This window comes from Macrotis lagotis, chromosome 2 (assembly GCF_037893015.1).
Source record: "Macrotis lagotis isolate mMagLag1 chromosome 2, bilby.v1.9.chrom.fasta, whole genome shotgun sequence".
NCBI lineage: Eukaryota > Metazoa > Chordata > Mammalia > Peramelemorphia > Peramelidae > Macrotis > Macrotis lagotis.
In genome coordinates, this window is record NC_133659.1 from 133,344,543 (window position 1) to 133,360,926 (window position 16,384).

General features: G+C 34.5%; 1 protein-coding gene across 2 annotated transcripts in view; it reads right to left on the bottom strand.

The window, feature by feature from the left end:
• Positions 1-16,384, bottom strand: part of CNST (consortin, connexin sorting protein) — a 119,207-nt gene that overhangs the window by 48,345 nt on the left and 54,478 nt on the right. The gene's annotated exons all lie outside the window — the stretch shown is intronic.

Sequence of the window (16,384 nt, forward strand, 5' to 3'; positions counted from 1 at the left end):
ACGAAAGCAAAACAACAGAGTGTTTTTGGTTTCCTATAGCAAATTCCCATCAGTAATATTTTAATCAATTAAGATTAATACAGTTTTATCATCAGGTACCATGACAGAAGAGGGTACATAGAAATATTACTTTTGCTCAGATTTTCACATTGTATCCATGAAAGAATAAACAGAAGCAGAGAAACAGCTCTGTGGAGAGATAGCTGAGCTTGAAGTCAGGATGCCCCAATTGAAATCTAATCTCAGTCACTTCCTAGCTATGTGAACCCTAGACAAGTCACATAACCCCCATCCACCTCAATTTTCGTATGTGTGTGTGTTTGTATGTGTGTGTGGCGGTACATTGTAAGCATTTAATAAATGGTTTTTCAAAACCAATTCGAACCTATATGCTCAAAGGGGAAGAAAGATTGTTTTGTTTTGGGTATTTTAGCCAATTTTAAAATTATAACCCAATTTTAACCAGTTTTAGTTACATTAAATTTTTTTTTAATTCACTGAATAAATATGGAGAATCTATTGTAAACCAAGAATTCTGCCAAAAGAAGGTAATGGAAGGATAGAAAAGTCGAGTTAAAGATCTTGTGTCATTTTTAATAGGTCCAACAAAGTTATTGTTAGACAATTATTCTAAAATTCTCAAGATATGCACAAGTCAGACTTATATGCAAGGCAATTAAAATCTGAGACATTAAGATCTGAGTAAAAGGCAGAATGAAAAAAATAAAAAAACAGATTGATATCTCAGGAAAACTGTATTTTCTATTAATGAAGTTATAGGATCTTGGGCAAATCACTTGGCCTCTGGAGGCCTTAGTTTTCTCATCCTTTCAAAAGGTTTCCCTATGTGAAATTAAAATAGCTTACAAAAAAGTTTCATTTAATTAATAATAAATTACTTTCCATTTTCAATGACAAGAAAAGTGACTGAGGCCTCCAAGGGAGAACAATATCTAGCTTTAGTGAGGACTCAGTGGCAATAAATAAATCTGTAGTGTATAAAGTTAGTGAGCTTGCATGACTTTCACCAGTTCTGGATTAGGGATGGAGGAGGCTGACCATGAGGGGAATTCAAAAGTTAGGATTCGCAAAGGCATAATCTCAGATCTATGTCTATATTGGCTAAGTATACTGTAGTGTATAATTGTTCTCCAAATTACCCTTGTCTATGCTACTATCATATGAAGGTTCATAAACTTGCAATAAATTTATGGGTTTAATAAAGAAATCTTAATGAGGTGTGGGCAACCAGATTGGATAGTGGTGAGAGTTCTAGACTTGGAGTTAGTAAAACTCATTTTCCTGAATTTAAATCTGGCTTCAGACACTTACTAGTTGTGTGACTCTGTACAAGTCACTTAATGCTATGTGCCTCAGTTTTCTAATCTGTAAAATAAGATGGAAAAGAAAATGGCAAACCATTCCAGTATATCTGCCAAGAAAATTCCAAGTGGGGTCACAAAGAGTTAGACGCAACTGAAAAAGCAACTGAACAACAACAATGATGTGTGGATTACTAGTAACATATAACTATTGTGATTATGAAAAAAATACTTTTTTCAAAGGGCTTTCATACATAACATTGAGGGGCAGCAGAATTTGCTGCACAGAGCATTACATTATCCATCACGACAAAATACCATTGGCATCTTTCCTTAGACCGTAGCTGTATGACTATGAGTAAAAGTCACCTAACCTCTCTCACTTTCCTCTTCTATTAAAAGGGGGATAATTTCTGTAGTACCCTTCTGTAGTACCCATCTCATAGAATTGTGATGGTCAAATGAAGTAATTTGGGGCTTTTGCAAATCAAAAAGCAATATATATATATGTCAGCTATAATTTTATACTGTTTCCCCCCAAAATTCTTGTTACTGTGGAATATCATTGCAATAAGGTAGAGAAAATTTTAATTTCCACTTAAAATTGGGAAAGTTCAAAGAGGAATGATTATTATAGTTAGAGACAGAGATATAACAATCTGACATTCCCAGCACTTTAATGATTAGAACCTCTTGTTTCATCCAGAAGACTGTATTCCTAGGGTAGATCAGAAACTGACTTCCCTTTCAAGAAGAGTTTGTCACATTTGGTACCACTGACAAGATAAATTTGGTCATGCTGTCAAAGTCCTATAGGAATATTCCAATTCTATATTTTTTCAAAAGGCATATAAATTATTAATCAAATTATGAAATGGTAGTTATGTTCTATTATCTATGAAACTATGTAGTGTTAGCCTGAAAGTAAAGGAATATTATGGTCAATTTATTGAAAATGCCAGAGTAACATTAGGAGAGCCCTGAGGTGATATAACTGGCTTCAATCAAAGGAAATGTGTAGTTGAAAGGTTAGAGCTAAATTTTTTTGTATTATATTTAAAATATTTACTGAAAACATGCCTAAATGTCACTATGAATAATGAAGATTCAAGGATTGCCTTTAGGGAATAAAACTTTTCATTATTTCTCAATGGCCATGAAGAAAATTAGCACCATTTTTAGTGTCCCTGGAGTTTAAAATGTTATAAATTGACAATATTATTTTCTGATATTTGATTATTGAACTTTGGAAAAATTGATAATATATCCAAGTAGCAATGAACCCATTTCAATTTCTCAACTTTTCAACTGTTTTGTTATAATTATTTGATATTACATATTTAAAAGTATTTTATTGTATTTTTATTAATATTATTTGAGTATTATTTGAGTATTATATTATTGTATTTTTTAAATAATTTTTTCTAGTGGTACCAACAACCTTAATAATCCAGTAGCTATAATTAAAAGAGTAAAGTTATATTTCAAAGGAGAAAAATGAAGACTAAACATTGTCACATATTAGCCCTCTCTAATTTTAAAGAAATATTCAATGTCAGTCAAGTTTTCTATCATCAAATAAAAATCTCAATATGGTTGAAAAATTATTTTAAAATGAGGAAAAATTATTTGAAAAGATTGTCTGTGAAAATCAAGTGTACTTTTATTTAAAACTGTTCAAACAAGAATGCTTCCAAAGAAAAAATATGAGCACTCCCTTTTCCACAACTCTTTTGTAGAGGTGAGGATGGGGTGTAGAGATGGGCACAATCTCAACTTGAACACACACACACACATACACACACACAAAACCCAACACAAAAAGCATTTACATGCATTAGAAAACACAAGAAAATTCTGTATGAAACTATTACTTTCCATTTCATTCTGCCTTTAAAAAAGTATATATTTTCTTCCATTTTACATTTATTGTCCAGCTTGTCTCTAGTTCTTTCTAAATATGTTTTCTTCTGTGTAGTTTAAAAATATTAACTATGGCATCACTATTGCTAGCCTTTCCCTCTCCAAATAAAATGGAGAGAAAGAGAGAAAAACACTTATAAATAAAAAGTAAATTAAATGAATCCAGAGTTAGCTATGTTCAAAAAACGTATGTCCAGCATCTATTACCTCCCTGTCATAAAGTAGCAGCATGAAAAAAGTTGTATCACAGGACCTCTTGAGACATAGGGTCATTTATGTCATTGATTAAAGTTCTGATGTCTTTCAAAACTGTTTTTCTTTATAATGTTGCTGTCCTTCATATAAACTGTTCTTTTTACTTTATTCTATATCAGTTCATAATATCCAGGACTCTCTGAAATTGGCTCTTGTTTTCTTTTAATAGGAACTAATATTCCAACACATTTGTATACCTGTTTATTTAGTAATTCACTAGCTCCTTTTCTACTTATTAGAATGCTACTACTCTATTATCAAATAGCTCCTTCCAACTGCTCAAATAAACTTAAATTTTATGTTTCTCTGGAACCTCACTTCAAAGTTTGTTCTCTGCTCATTAGAAATGTTCGAAAACCCTCTAATCCATTAAAAATCCATTTCTGACTTTAAGAATATACTCAGATGTGAATGGTGAATTATTCTTGTTTGTAAGTCTATTTTTTTTTGCCTTCTAGAATATTCCAGTTCAATTATCTCCTGTAGTAGATTTATAGTAGAAAATGTCAATTCTTGTGTGATGCTGACTATAGTTCTTTGGTACTTCAACCTCTTCTTTCTGGATGTGTGAAGTGTTCTTTCTTTGGCAAAGGAACTCCAGATTTTAACCATGATATTCTTGGGTTTCTTTTAGGATTCTTTCTTTCAATACATACCCATCAGTTCTACCATGTCTTGATAGCTTTTATTCGTTATTTCTTGAAATAGTGTGTCTAGGCTTTTTTTTGGGGGGGGGGGAATATGGGAAACTTTGGTTTCTGAGGAAGTCAGTGACTCTTTTTTTGGCAAGTCAATGGGGTTAAGTGACTTGCCCAAGGTCATACAGCTAGGTAATTATTAGGCGTCTGAGGTCTAGCTGCCCTGGAGTCAGTGACTCCTAAATTATTTCTCTTTGGTCTGTTTGACAGGTTGGTTGATTGATATCAGGTATAATACATTTTTATCTACTCTATCAATCTGTTGATTTTGTTCTAATATGTCTTGCACTGATTTCTGTTTGGTCTTCTAGTTTTTAGGGAGTCCATCTTTTGAGTAAAGATTATCACTTTTTCTTCTAAATAGATTACTCTCCTAAATCTTTCTTCAAAAGGTTTTACCTTTTAAAGTCTTGCTTCATTTCTTGTAGTTATACTGATCAGTATTATATTTACTCACCTCTATTGACCTGGGGATTTATCAATGAATACGTGGAATCCTTTATTGTGCTTTTAAGTGGGGAAGGGGTAGCCTTCTGGGCTTAGGTTTATCTTGTTCCTTGGGTTTGTTTGATCTCTACTTTCTCTGTTTTGGGCTTCCATGGATCTTTGAGATTTTATGTGTGGGAGCTTCAGGTGTGTGTGCTGGCACCTCCAGATAGTGTCTATGAACTCAGAGCCTGATACCTGGGCTGTGCCAGTTTGTTCTGGGTTGTTCTCTAGGGTTGCTAATGTCCCCGTTCTAGGACTTTCTGACTAGTCAGTAGGATTTTGGGGGCAATTTTCTGCTCTTCTTTCTACCTCCTGGCTTCTCTGGTTTTCTTCAAGTCCCAGCTAAAGTCCCACCTTCTATAAGAAGTCTTTTCCTGTCCTTTAATCTTAGTGTTGTCCCTCTGAAATGCCCTTCAATTTATCTTGGATGTATCTTGTTTGTAAATAGTGATTTGCATTTTGTCTCCTCCATTAGATTCTGAGCTCCTTAAGAACAAGGGAAGTTTTTTTTTTGTTTTTTTTTTTAGGTTTTTGCCAGGCAATGGGGTTAAGTGGCTTGCCCAAGGCCATACAGATAGGTAATTATTAAGTGTCTGAGATCAGATTTGAACTCAGGTATTCCTGACTCCAGGGCTGGTGCTCTATCCACTGGTCCACCTAGCTGCCCCTCACAAGGGAAGTTTTTAACCTTTGTTTTTGACCTCAGAATATGAGAGTGCCTGGCACATAGGAGGCATTCAATAAACATTAGTTGACTATCAATAATAATAATAAAAGCTGGCATTTCTTTTTTTTTTAGGGTTTTTTTTTGCAAGGCAAATGGGGTTAAGTGGCTTGCCCAAGGCCACACAGCTAGGTAATTAAGTGTCTGAGATCGGATTTGAACCCAGGTACTCCTGACTCCAAGGCCGGTGCTTTATCCACTAAGCCACCTAGCCACCCCAAAGCTGGCATTTCTTGAGCATCTACTGTATGCCAGAAGTGAGTTAAGTACTTCACCAATACAACCTAATCTGATCTTCATAACAGTCCTTGGAGGTAGGGGTTAGAATTATTTCCATTTCATAGTTGAAAATAAAATGCAATGAACAACCATGATTTCAGAGGACTAATGATGAAGCATGCTGACTTCATGCAGAATGAATATATATTTCTGGTTATGGTCAATGTGGGAATTTGTTTTGCTTGAATAGTAGAAGAATTTGTTTCCTTTTATTTTTCTTCTTAGTTAAAGAATAAAAAGTTTGTTTTTTTAAAGGAAAAGACTAGCTACACCTAATAAAGAAATAAAACCAGCTTTGCAAGGGTTCTTTTGACCTAAGTGTTGAAAGGCTCCCTTTGCAGAATTTAGACTAGACAATAAGAATCTGAGTAAAATGACAGCACAACTCTGAGGAAATGTTTGAAGTTGAATATTTAATAATATTTAATAACACAAAGCTTCCTATCTTAAAAATATTTTCATATTTTGTAGGAGTACTTTTTTAATTAAGGTTTTTGATTTACAAGCATCAGCTCAGTGAATCCCATGAAGTGATATATTGGTGTTTCAGAGTCTAGAGAAGTGTCACAGAAAGATTTTCAAATCAACGAGAAGTCAGTGGTTGAGCTTTATTAGAATGTAGCATTCCCCCCCCCCCCATCCTATGAGTGGGAACAATCTTCACCAAGGCAGTTTTATAAAAATATAAAAAAGAAAATCTCATCTTAAGGCTTTATCTTGCAGGAATTTTCACTGAAAACTATATCTCACTTCCATTTTCTTCTGAGATGTTCCATAGACCATAACCTAGGAAAAATCATCTTTGCCAGATATTCTCCTAAGTCTCAGAAAAATAAAGCAATATCATAAACAGGGAAGATGAATAGTTCATTATTGAAGAAATTGAATTGCCTTGGTGAAGATTGTTCCCACTCATAGGATGGGGTGGGGGGAATGCTACATTCTAATAAAGCTCAACCACTGACTTCTCGTTGATTTGAAAATCTTTCTGTGACACTTCTCTAGACTCTGAAACACCAATATATCACTTCATGGGATTCACTGAGCTGATGCTTGTAAATCAAAAACCTTAATTAAAAAAGTACTCCTACAAAATATGAAAATATTTTTAAGATAGGAAGCTTTGTGTTATTAAATATTGAGAACTTCTATAATCTTTAAACCTTAATGTTTCAATAACAAACTGTGCGTGCGCATGCGCACGTACACACACACACACACACACACACACACACACACACACACACACACAGTGCCCCTGTACACCATGGCAGTCACATTTTAGTAACCAATGTTTTGATATGCAGCTTGTATTGCATCTATGCTCTGGTCCATTGTTTCTTCTATTTCAACCTTTGGAGAATAAGCATAAGGGACAAATTACTTTTCAAATATTTTAAAATGTTAATCTAAGAGGTTCTATACCTTTGATTTATAATGGACCCTATGATAGTCTGGTGAAGGCTATGGATCCCAGATTGAAAACTCGGGTGTTGTCCTCAACTCCTCATTCTCATTCAACCAACCTATCCAAAATGTTGCCAAATTTGTAATTTCTGTCTCACCAACATTCAAGTCCACTTTCTCTGAAGTCACAAAATCACTGTCCTAGTGTACTTTCTCATCATGTCACCTAGATTATTACAAAAATACTTCCAAATGACTTCCCACCTCAAATTTCTCTCCATTCCAATCAATTCTCTATTCAGTTGACAAATTGATTTTCTTAAAGCTTATATGTGACCATGTCACACCCCTTACTTAATAAACTCAAGTAGCTATTATTGCCTTTAGAATCAAACATGAAGTCTTTTGTTAGGCACACAGGGCTTTTCACAAGAAACTGGCTACTTTTCAAAATTCCTAGCCTTACATTTTACTGTCCCCCATTCACTTTACACCCTAGCATACTGGCTGACTTGTTCTTCCTTGCACATAACAATGCAGATCCCATCATTAGTGCCTTTGTACTGGTTACCTCAGTATTCATGTTATCAGGGACCCTTCACCTTTACCTTCATATTTCTTTTTCTTTCAAGATTCAACTCAAATTCTACCTTCTGTTGGAAGTCTTATGCAACTTTCTACCCAACCAATTATTACTTCTCTATGTTTAAAAACCTTCTGAATGGTCTCCTTGCTTTCACCTTTTCCATTTTTCTTCATCTATTCAGTTATGAAATTGATATTCCTAAAAGTCCAATCTAAGGCAGTCCCCTGTTTAAACTACAGGGCTGAGGTCAGGGGCTAAAACATTTTGCTTTAATCAATTAACACTTAACAAGTAGCTATATTTTCAGTTTATTTTTTGCTACCAGTCAGATAAATTTTGGGAAAACACTTTTAGGGTAACTTTATATACTTGTTTCATTTGTTCTATGTGTATCCTCAGCACACAGTACGTGGCAAATAGCAGGCACTTGATACTTGTTGATTCCTAATTTTACCAAATAAGTCAACTCACCTCAGGTACCATATTTCTGACCCCTAGTCTATAAAATAACCTTTCTAATGGTTGGTCTCTCCCCAATCCTTACCCCTGCCATCCCAAGTAGCTTCCTGAACACTGGTAAGACACAATTCTGGGAGTTCAGTGGCCAAAGTGATAGGCATCAGACCAGGGGCTGAATGGTTAAAATCCAATATCAGAAAAGATTCTCCCTCTTTAGATCTTAAAAACCTCCTCAACAAAACCCTAATGTTTCACCTGTCTCACATAATTTTCCTTTATTTTACTCCCTAGAGTGGCACATCTCTTCTCTCCTCACTCTCAGCATCTCTCCACTCTCTTCCTCTTAGCATTATATCTTGCCTCCTACTTTGCTGAGAAAATAACTGAGACTTCCTACCATGACATCTCCCTTCTCCCCAATTCTGTATCTCACCACCCTTTTTGTAAAACTTCCTCTCCCTGCATGATACTGCTCTCACCAGGACATCTTGGGAAATATCATGCCAAAGAGAATGGGGGGGAGGGGCAAGCACACAGCCCTCCTTCATTCCACTGTTGAAAGTGTGAAAGCATCATCTTTTATCCAGAACCCAAGCAAGCAAGTCATCATGAAACTGGCATATAATAATACTGAAGAATATCTCTAGGCAACCAAATTTCATCAGGGATCATAGGGGTGGCTAGGTGGCGTAGTGGATAAAGCACTGGCCCTGGAGTCAGGAGTACCTGGGTTCAAATCCATGCTCAGACACTTAATAATTACCTAGCTGTGTGGCCTTGGGCAAGTCACTTAACCCCATTTGCCTTGCAAAAACCTAAAAAAAAATTTCATCAGGGATCTTCCTCAAGCCATGGTCAGGTCAGGGATAAAAAGATAAGCAGAAGAGATAGTCCCTGCCCTTGAGGAACTCATTATCTAGTGAGGGAAGATCACACCCATGCACACACACACATACACACACACACATACACACACACACACACACACACACACACACACACACACACACAAACAAGCTGAAAAGAGATTGGAAGTTAAGGTAGTTGGGTCGGGAAGAAATCTTTCCTCTCTCTAGCTCCCATTTCCAATCAATAGTCATTTCCTCAATTCTATCTTTTTTTTTAATTTATTTTTTATTTTTTTCAAGGCAATGGGGTTAAGTGGCTTGCCCAAGGCCACACAGCTAGGTAATTATTAAATGTCTGAGGCCGGATTTGAACTCAGGTACTCCTGACTCCAGGGCCGGTGCTCTATCCACTGAGCCACCTAGCCACCCCTGCAATTCTATCTTAATAGTAATAGCAAAAGCTAGCATTTATATGGCACCTATTATGTTCTAGGCATTTTACCATTATCATCTCATCTGATCATCACATCCTGGGGAGGTAGGAGCTATTATTATCACTTTTTAATAGATGAGGAAAATGAGGCAAACTGAGGTTAAGAAATTTGCTCAGGGGAGGCTAGGTGGCGCAGTGGATAGAGCACCGGCCCTGGAGTCAGGAGTACCTGAGTTCAAATCCGGCTCAGACACTTAATAATTACCTAGGTGTGTGGCCTTGGGCAAGCCACTTAACCCCATTGCCTTGCAAAAAACCTAAAAAAAAAACCCTAAAAAAAAATTTGCCCAGTCAGTAGTAAGAGTCTGAAGCTCTATTTGAATTCAGGTCTCCTGGATTCCCAGCCCAGCACTCATCAATTGCCTTCAAATCATCTCCTACAATTGTATAATTATCTCCATTACAGGGTCACTATCTTAAGGCAGGAACTTCTCACCTACTGATTGGATCATTGCAATAGCCTTCCACATGGTCTCTCTGCTTCCACTACCTCCATTTTTTCTCTAATTCATCTTCTATTCACCTATCAAACTGATATTCCTAAAAGCCCATTCTAAGTCACTCTCCTGCACAGTAAGTTTCAGTGTTTCCCTAACTGCCTCTAAGACAAAATGCAATTTACCTCTATTTCTTCTTGTCTTGTTCCATCTAACTTCTCAAGCACTACAAGTTTCAGTGGCCTCTCCTGGCTGCTCTGAGGTGACATTCTATCTTCTATCAATGTACCTCTGAACAGGCATTTTCTTCCTTCTCATGTTTACCTTAACAGAATCTCTATCTCTCTCCAAGACTCAAGTCAGCTGCCACCTCCTACGTGAAGTTTTGCTTGATTCTACCTCTCCCCAAGCATTCAAGTTCCCTAACCTTCAATCAAAACTATTTTCTTGATTCCAACTCTCCCCAAGCAGTTCAAATTCCCTAACTTTCAATGATATATGTGTGTGTGTGTACACATATACTGAACTTAGTACATATTTTATGCCCCAATAGGATGTAAGATTCCTGAAATATTTGTATTTCCATGGCTTAGATGCCTATCTGGCAGGGTGCTTCTGCATATAGTAGGTGCTTAATAAACACATGAACCACTGGAGAAGGAAATGACAAGTCACTCCAGCATCTTTACCAAGAAAATCCCATTTGGGGTCAGGAAGAGTCAGACATAACTGAGAGACTGAATATAAAAGACTGAATGCTATTTCTGCCAAATTCTTGAGTGCTCTAATGACAAGTCCTAAGCAAATAACCAAAGTAATGTCATTAATGCTGAGATGAGAGGATGACAACCACAGACAATATCATCAATTTGATGCTATCACACACAACTCAATTCTAATTCCTTTAGCTTTTATGATAGCATTAATATTAAGCAAAGTTAATTTTAATAACACAGGGAAAGCATTATACAAGATACTTCCCTACCCCAGTTTAGAAGAAGAAAAGGTCTATTATATTGCTCCAAAAAAAGGTTCCTTATGTATCACAATGTGACAGGCTTAGAGACTCATATTATTAAGTATAGCTCATCAAGAAGTCAAATAGGGACACTGTAGGAAGTCCATAAATAATGTGGAATCTATAAACCTTAGACAACTCCTATATAATTAAAGCAGTCCAAAATGTGGGTTGAATTTTTCTGGTCATACTTATTCATTTAGTAAAAAAGGGTTTTATAACTTCTAATGACACAACCACTAGTATGAGAACTAAAAGTTAAGGAAGAGGGTCACAATGAACACTGACATTTTGAAAATTCTACATGGTCTATTGATTGTCAGACCTTTTCAAGATCCATTGGACAGTGTGCATAACATTCTCCAAGGAGTTAACAAAATGCAATCTCTGATATTTATAAATTGTATTGATTTCTCTCAGTAAAGATGGAAAATGATTCCAAGTTTAAAAAAGGGAGAAGTACAAGGAAGTAAACTTAATTTATCTTATTAATGTGATTTTTCTAATTATATGATGTCAAGCTGCAAGTTTAATTTCTGATTTAGAATGCAGATATTACTTTATGAACTCACAATGATTTGTGAATTGGTTCTAGAGAATTAATAAGTAAAGGAATTGACTTAGAATTTTTAAACCTGTATCTTTTGAAGAACTTCAATCAACAAGAATTAATTAAATACCTACCATGTACTGTGCACCATGCTAAGCACTAGATCTCAAAATTTCTTGAAAATGAATGATAGGGGCAGCTAGATGATTCAGTGAATAGAGCACCAGCCCTGCAGTCAGGAGGACCTGAGTTCAAATGTGATCTCAGACACTTAATTATTACCTAGCTCTGTGACCTTGGGCAAGTCACTTAACCCCATTGCCTTAAATAAAATAAAAAAAAAAAGAAAATGAATGATAAAAGGAGTAGCATAGAAAAGTGAAAATGTTAGGCGCAATCAAGTAATTGATTCCTCTATTTTTAAAGAATGAAGCGATAAGAAAAAAATGAAGAAAGTCACATGTCTTATTTTTAAAATATTTGAAGGAAAGGAGATCCTATCAAGTTCTTGTTCCAGTAATTTTTTTCAAGCAGTTTCTCCTTGTGTCCAATAGAACTTTCTCTTATTGGATATGAGCTGATTCCTTATTATTTGAGATATTTAGAAGATAAACAATGGCTACTCCACACCATTCTCAAAGATCTCTCTTAAATTCTGTTAAAAAAAAAATCTAAAAAGGGGGCAGCTAGGTGGCGCAGTGGATAAAGCACTGGCCCTGGAGTCAGGAGTACCTGGGTTCAAATCCGGTCTCAGACACTTAATAATTACCTAGCTGTGTGGCCTTGGGCAAGCCACTTAACCCCATTTTCCTAGCAAAAAACCTAAAAAAAAATCTAAAAAGATTTTCTAATATATAAATTTATATTTTGTTTCTTTTCATTCTTTTTTTAAATCCAAAAAAAATCTTGTAGTTAAAAAAAAGCTTTTCCTGAGGAGAGTACATATTATATCAATTTTTTGTAACTCATCATTATTTTGTGCATATTGGAGGATTCTGTCATTTCTAATTCAAAATCCTTTTCTCATCTGAATACTCATCTCATAATCTGTATGTATCTGGATTTTCATCTGTCAAGCTTAGAGAATGTTAGAACTGGAAGAAATAGTCTAGTTTAAGTCCTTTAGCTGATAGAGGCAGAAACTGAGTATACTTGTTATAATAAAACATCTTTATTCTATTATGATTCATTCAGGTGGCACAGTAGACAGTGATGGAATTGGAATGTCTAAGATTTGAGTTTAAATCCTGGTTCAGACACTTCTCAGCTGTGTGATCCTAGAAAATTATGATGCAAAAATCACATGTCATTTGACCTATCTTTGGGAAAAAAAAGAACTGTCATTGTTGAGAAAATGTTGCACTTTTGAACATAGTCATATAGAGGCATTTTTAATTAAGCTTTGTTTACCTGAGGAAAAAGAGAAAAATACATATTGTAGTAAACAGTTTTGTAGACTATTTTGATTTTATTAAAATTAGATTAATTGACTATGATTTTTAAGTGAGATTAATTTTAACAGATAAAACTCTTTGATCTCCACATCTTCTTCACCTATAAAAATTTTAATTAACTGAAACTTCTAAGACCCTGAATTTCTCAAATGGTCTACAGGCATACTTAATTGGAAAAAAAGCATTTCAAAACTTCTAGTAATAATTATCACAGTTTCAGAAACTGGAATATAGCCAACTAGTGAAAAGCACAATTTTGAATCCTTGACACCTCCACAAACATGCAACTAGCTTTCATTTCCATGCAATCAGGATAAAAAGAAGGCAATATAAAATAAATTGCCTCTAAATCTTTGATGTGAAATAAAATGAATTTATCAATATCCCACAGATCATCTTATCCATGGGAGAATTTTGAAGAAAATGTAAGACTTCCTTTTCAAATGACATTTACTCTTTTAAATGAAAGAAAATGAATTACATATAACTAGAAAGTAAAAGCTACTTAGATCACTGAAAATCTTTATTTAATGCAAATTCAAGAAATTATACTTAGTGAAGAGGCAGTTAGGTGGTGCAGTGGATAAAGCTCTGGTCCTGAAGGCAGGAGAACCTGAGTTCAAATCCAGCCTTTGACATTTGATACTTACTAGCTGTGTAACCTTGGACAAGTTACTTAATACCACTGCCCCCAAACAACCAAAAAATAAAATAAAATAATACTTAGAGAAGAAATGAGTAACAAAAATAATGGAGTCCCAAATGATTTTGAAAAGGAGTTGGGCAGATTTACACCAGAATTTTGAAACATGCATTTCTGAGTTTGATGAAATGACTCTGAATAGATCAAATATTTCAAAACAGAGTAATATAAAAAAGTTGGCATTTGCTAAAATTAGACAAGAAGGGTAAAAAAACATGCTGGGAGCTGTACATGTGGCAACTATTGCCATGAAAAGAATCACAGAAAGAAAAATGGAAATTTCACAGAATATGACTCAGGTTAAGCATCAAAGATCACCATAGAAAACCTGCCTTGGTAAAACTACTGAAGATCTATGGTAAGGCAAAAGGCAAAAAGTTGAGTGAAAACAGGAAGTCAAGGTAATGCAAAAGAAACAATTCAATATAAAACCCTTTACTACAGAAGCTTGAGGAACAAGGAAATAAGAGGAGAGAAGATAAATTCAAACCAAATACATACACACACACACACACACACACACACACACACACACACACAAGAAACAGAAAGCTTGTCCATCATTAATTTGATAAACAAAAGACTATATGTCAAGGGAGGTAATCAAACACTCCAATTTCTCGGTAATACTGGAAGTTGGTGGTTTGAAAATGCTTTATAGTGCAACATGAATTAACAGGACAGCACTTTATTAGCTTGCTTTCTTATACATTCTGATCCAACTTTTATTAAAAGAGTGTATCATATATCTACCAAAAGGTGAAACAACTTGTGACCCTTCCAACCATTTGCCAATTATGTGTTTATGTACATTATACTAAGTGAACACAACTTTAATAAACTGTATAAAGATTTTTCAAAATCTATAAACTTTCAAAAAATGATACATTGATTGAGGAGCAAAGAATGTACCAGAGATTTTCAGGGGATGTCAAAGAAATTTATTATTGATTCAGCAATCATCAAACAAGCCACTCAAAAGCATCATAATATTTATAGTGATTTTTATTTCAAAATATTACCCTATTAATTATTATTATATTAATTATATTTTTTATTCTGTGGTGGCAAATTAGTCATATTATTATTATAAATTGATAATCATCAAGACTATTTGGTTCTGCTAAAAAATGGTGGTAGATCAGTGAAATAGACTAAGTATAAAAGATGTAATAGAGGGACCATAGTAATCTAATGTTTGATAAACCCAAAGACCTCAGATATGCTTTTGGGTCAAAAACTCATTATTTGAAAAAACTTCTAGGAAAACTGAAAACCAGCATCCCAAAAACTAGGTCTAGAACTGGATTTTATGCCATATATAAGGTCAAAATGGGCACATAATTAAGACATTAAGGATCAAACTATAAGCAAATTAAGAGAGCTAAGAATAGTTTATCTGTTAGATCTATGAAGAAGGGAAGAACTTATGACCAACAAGAGACAGAGAGGACAATTTTAAATTAAAACATAACCAAGACTAGAATGAAAATGAAAGGCTGGGGAAATTTTTTTAATGTCTCTGATAAAAGGCCTCATTTCTCAAATATGTAGAAAGTTAATTCAAATTTATAAAAATACAAGTTATTCCCCAGGATATGAACAGCTTTCAGAAAAAGAAATCAAAGTTCATCTTAGTCATTTGGGAAAATGTTCTAAAACACTACTGAGTAGAAAAATATAAATTAAAATAACTGAATTACTAAACCTCACATCTATCAAATTAGCTAATATAATAGAAAAAAGATAATGGAGGGATGTGGGTAAAATGGAAAGCTAATGCATTATTGGTGGAATTGTGAACTGATCCAATCATTCTGAAGAGCAATTTAAAACTAATGCTTCAAACTGTTCATATTCTTTAATTCCATAATACCACTACTAGGTTTGTATCCCATATAGATTTTTTTTAAAAAAGGAAAAAACAAAAGACTTATTTGTAAAAAAAAAAGTATTCATAGAAGTTCTTTTTGCGATGACAAAGAAACAGAAATTGGAGGGATGCCGATTAATTGGGGACTGTGGTATATAATTGTACCAGATATTGTCCTATATAAAATGATTAGCAGGATGATTTCAGAAAAACTTGGAAAGACACAAATTGATGCAAAGGATTTGATAAGTATAGGTAAGTAGAATGAGGAGAACATTGTACACAGTAACAAAAACATTACATGATAATCAAGAGTGAATGACTTAGTATTCTCAATAATGCAATGATTCAAAACAATTTCAAAGAATTCTTGGTAAAAAAAATTCCATCCAGCAAAGAACTGATGGAGCCTGAATGCAGATCAAACCACAGGATGCATATGAGGAAAAGCAGAGGGAGAAAATTTCAAGCTTAAAATATTTAAGAATTGAATGTTAAAAATTACCTTTATATGCAATTGGGAAAAAGAATATCATTGGAGGCTAAAAAACAAGACAACCCCCCCCCCCAATTATTTGACCCAATTTGACCCAATATTGATAGCAAATACATTAGTGTTTTCTTGAGTGTATTCCAAAGTCATGGTTTCTCTACTAAATACACTCAAGAAAACACTAATGTATTTGCTATCAATATGGAAAATTGTTCTTTAAATAAAACATGCTGTATATAGAGAACTGAGTCAAATTTATTTAAAAAAAAAACCCATTCCCTAATTGACAAATGGTCAAAAGATTTGCAAAGGCAATTTGCAGATGAGGAAATCAGAGTTATCTATAGTCATATGAACAATTGTTTTAAATCAT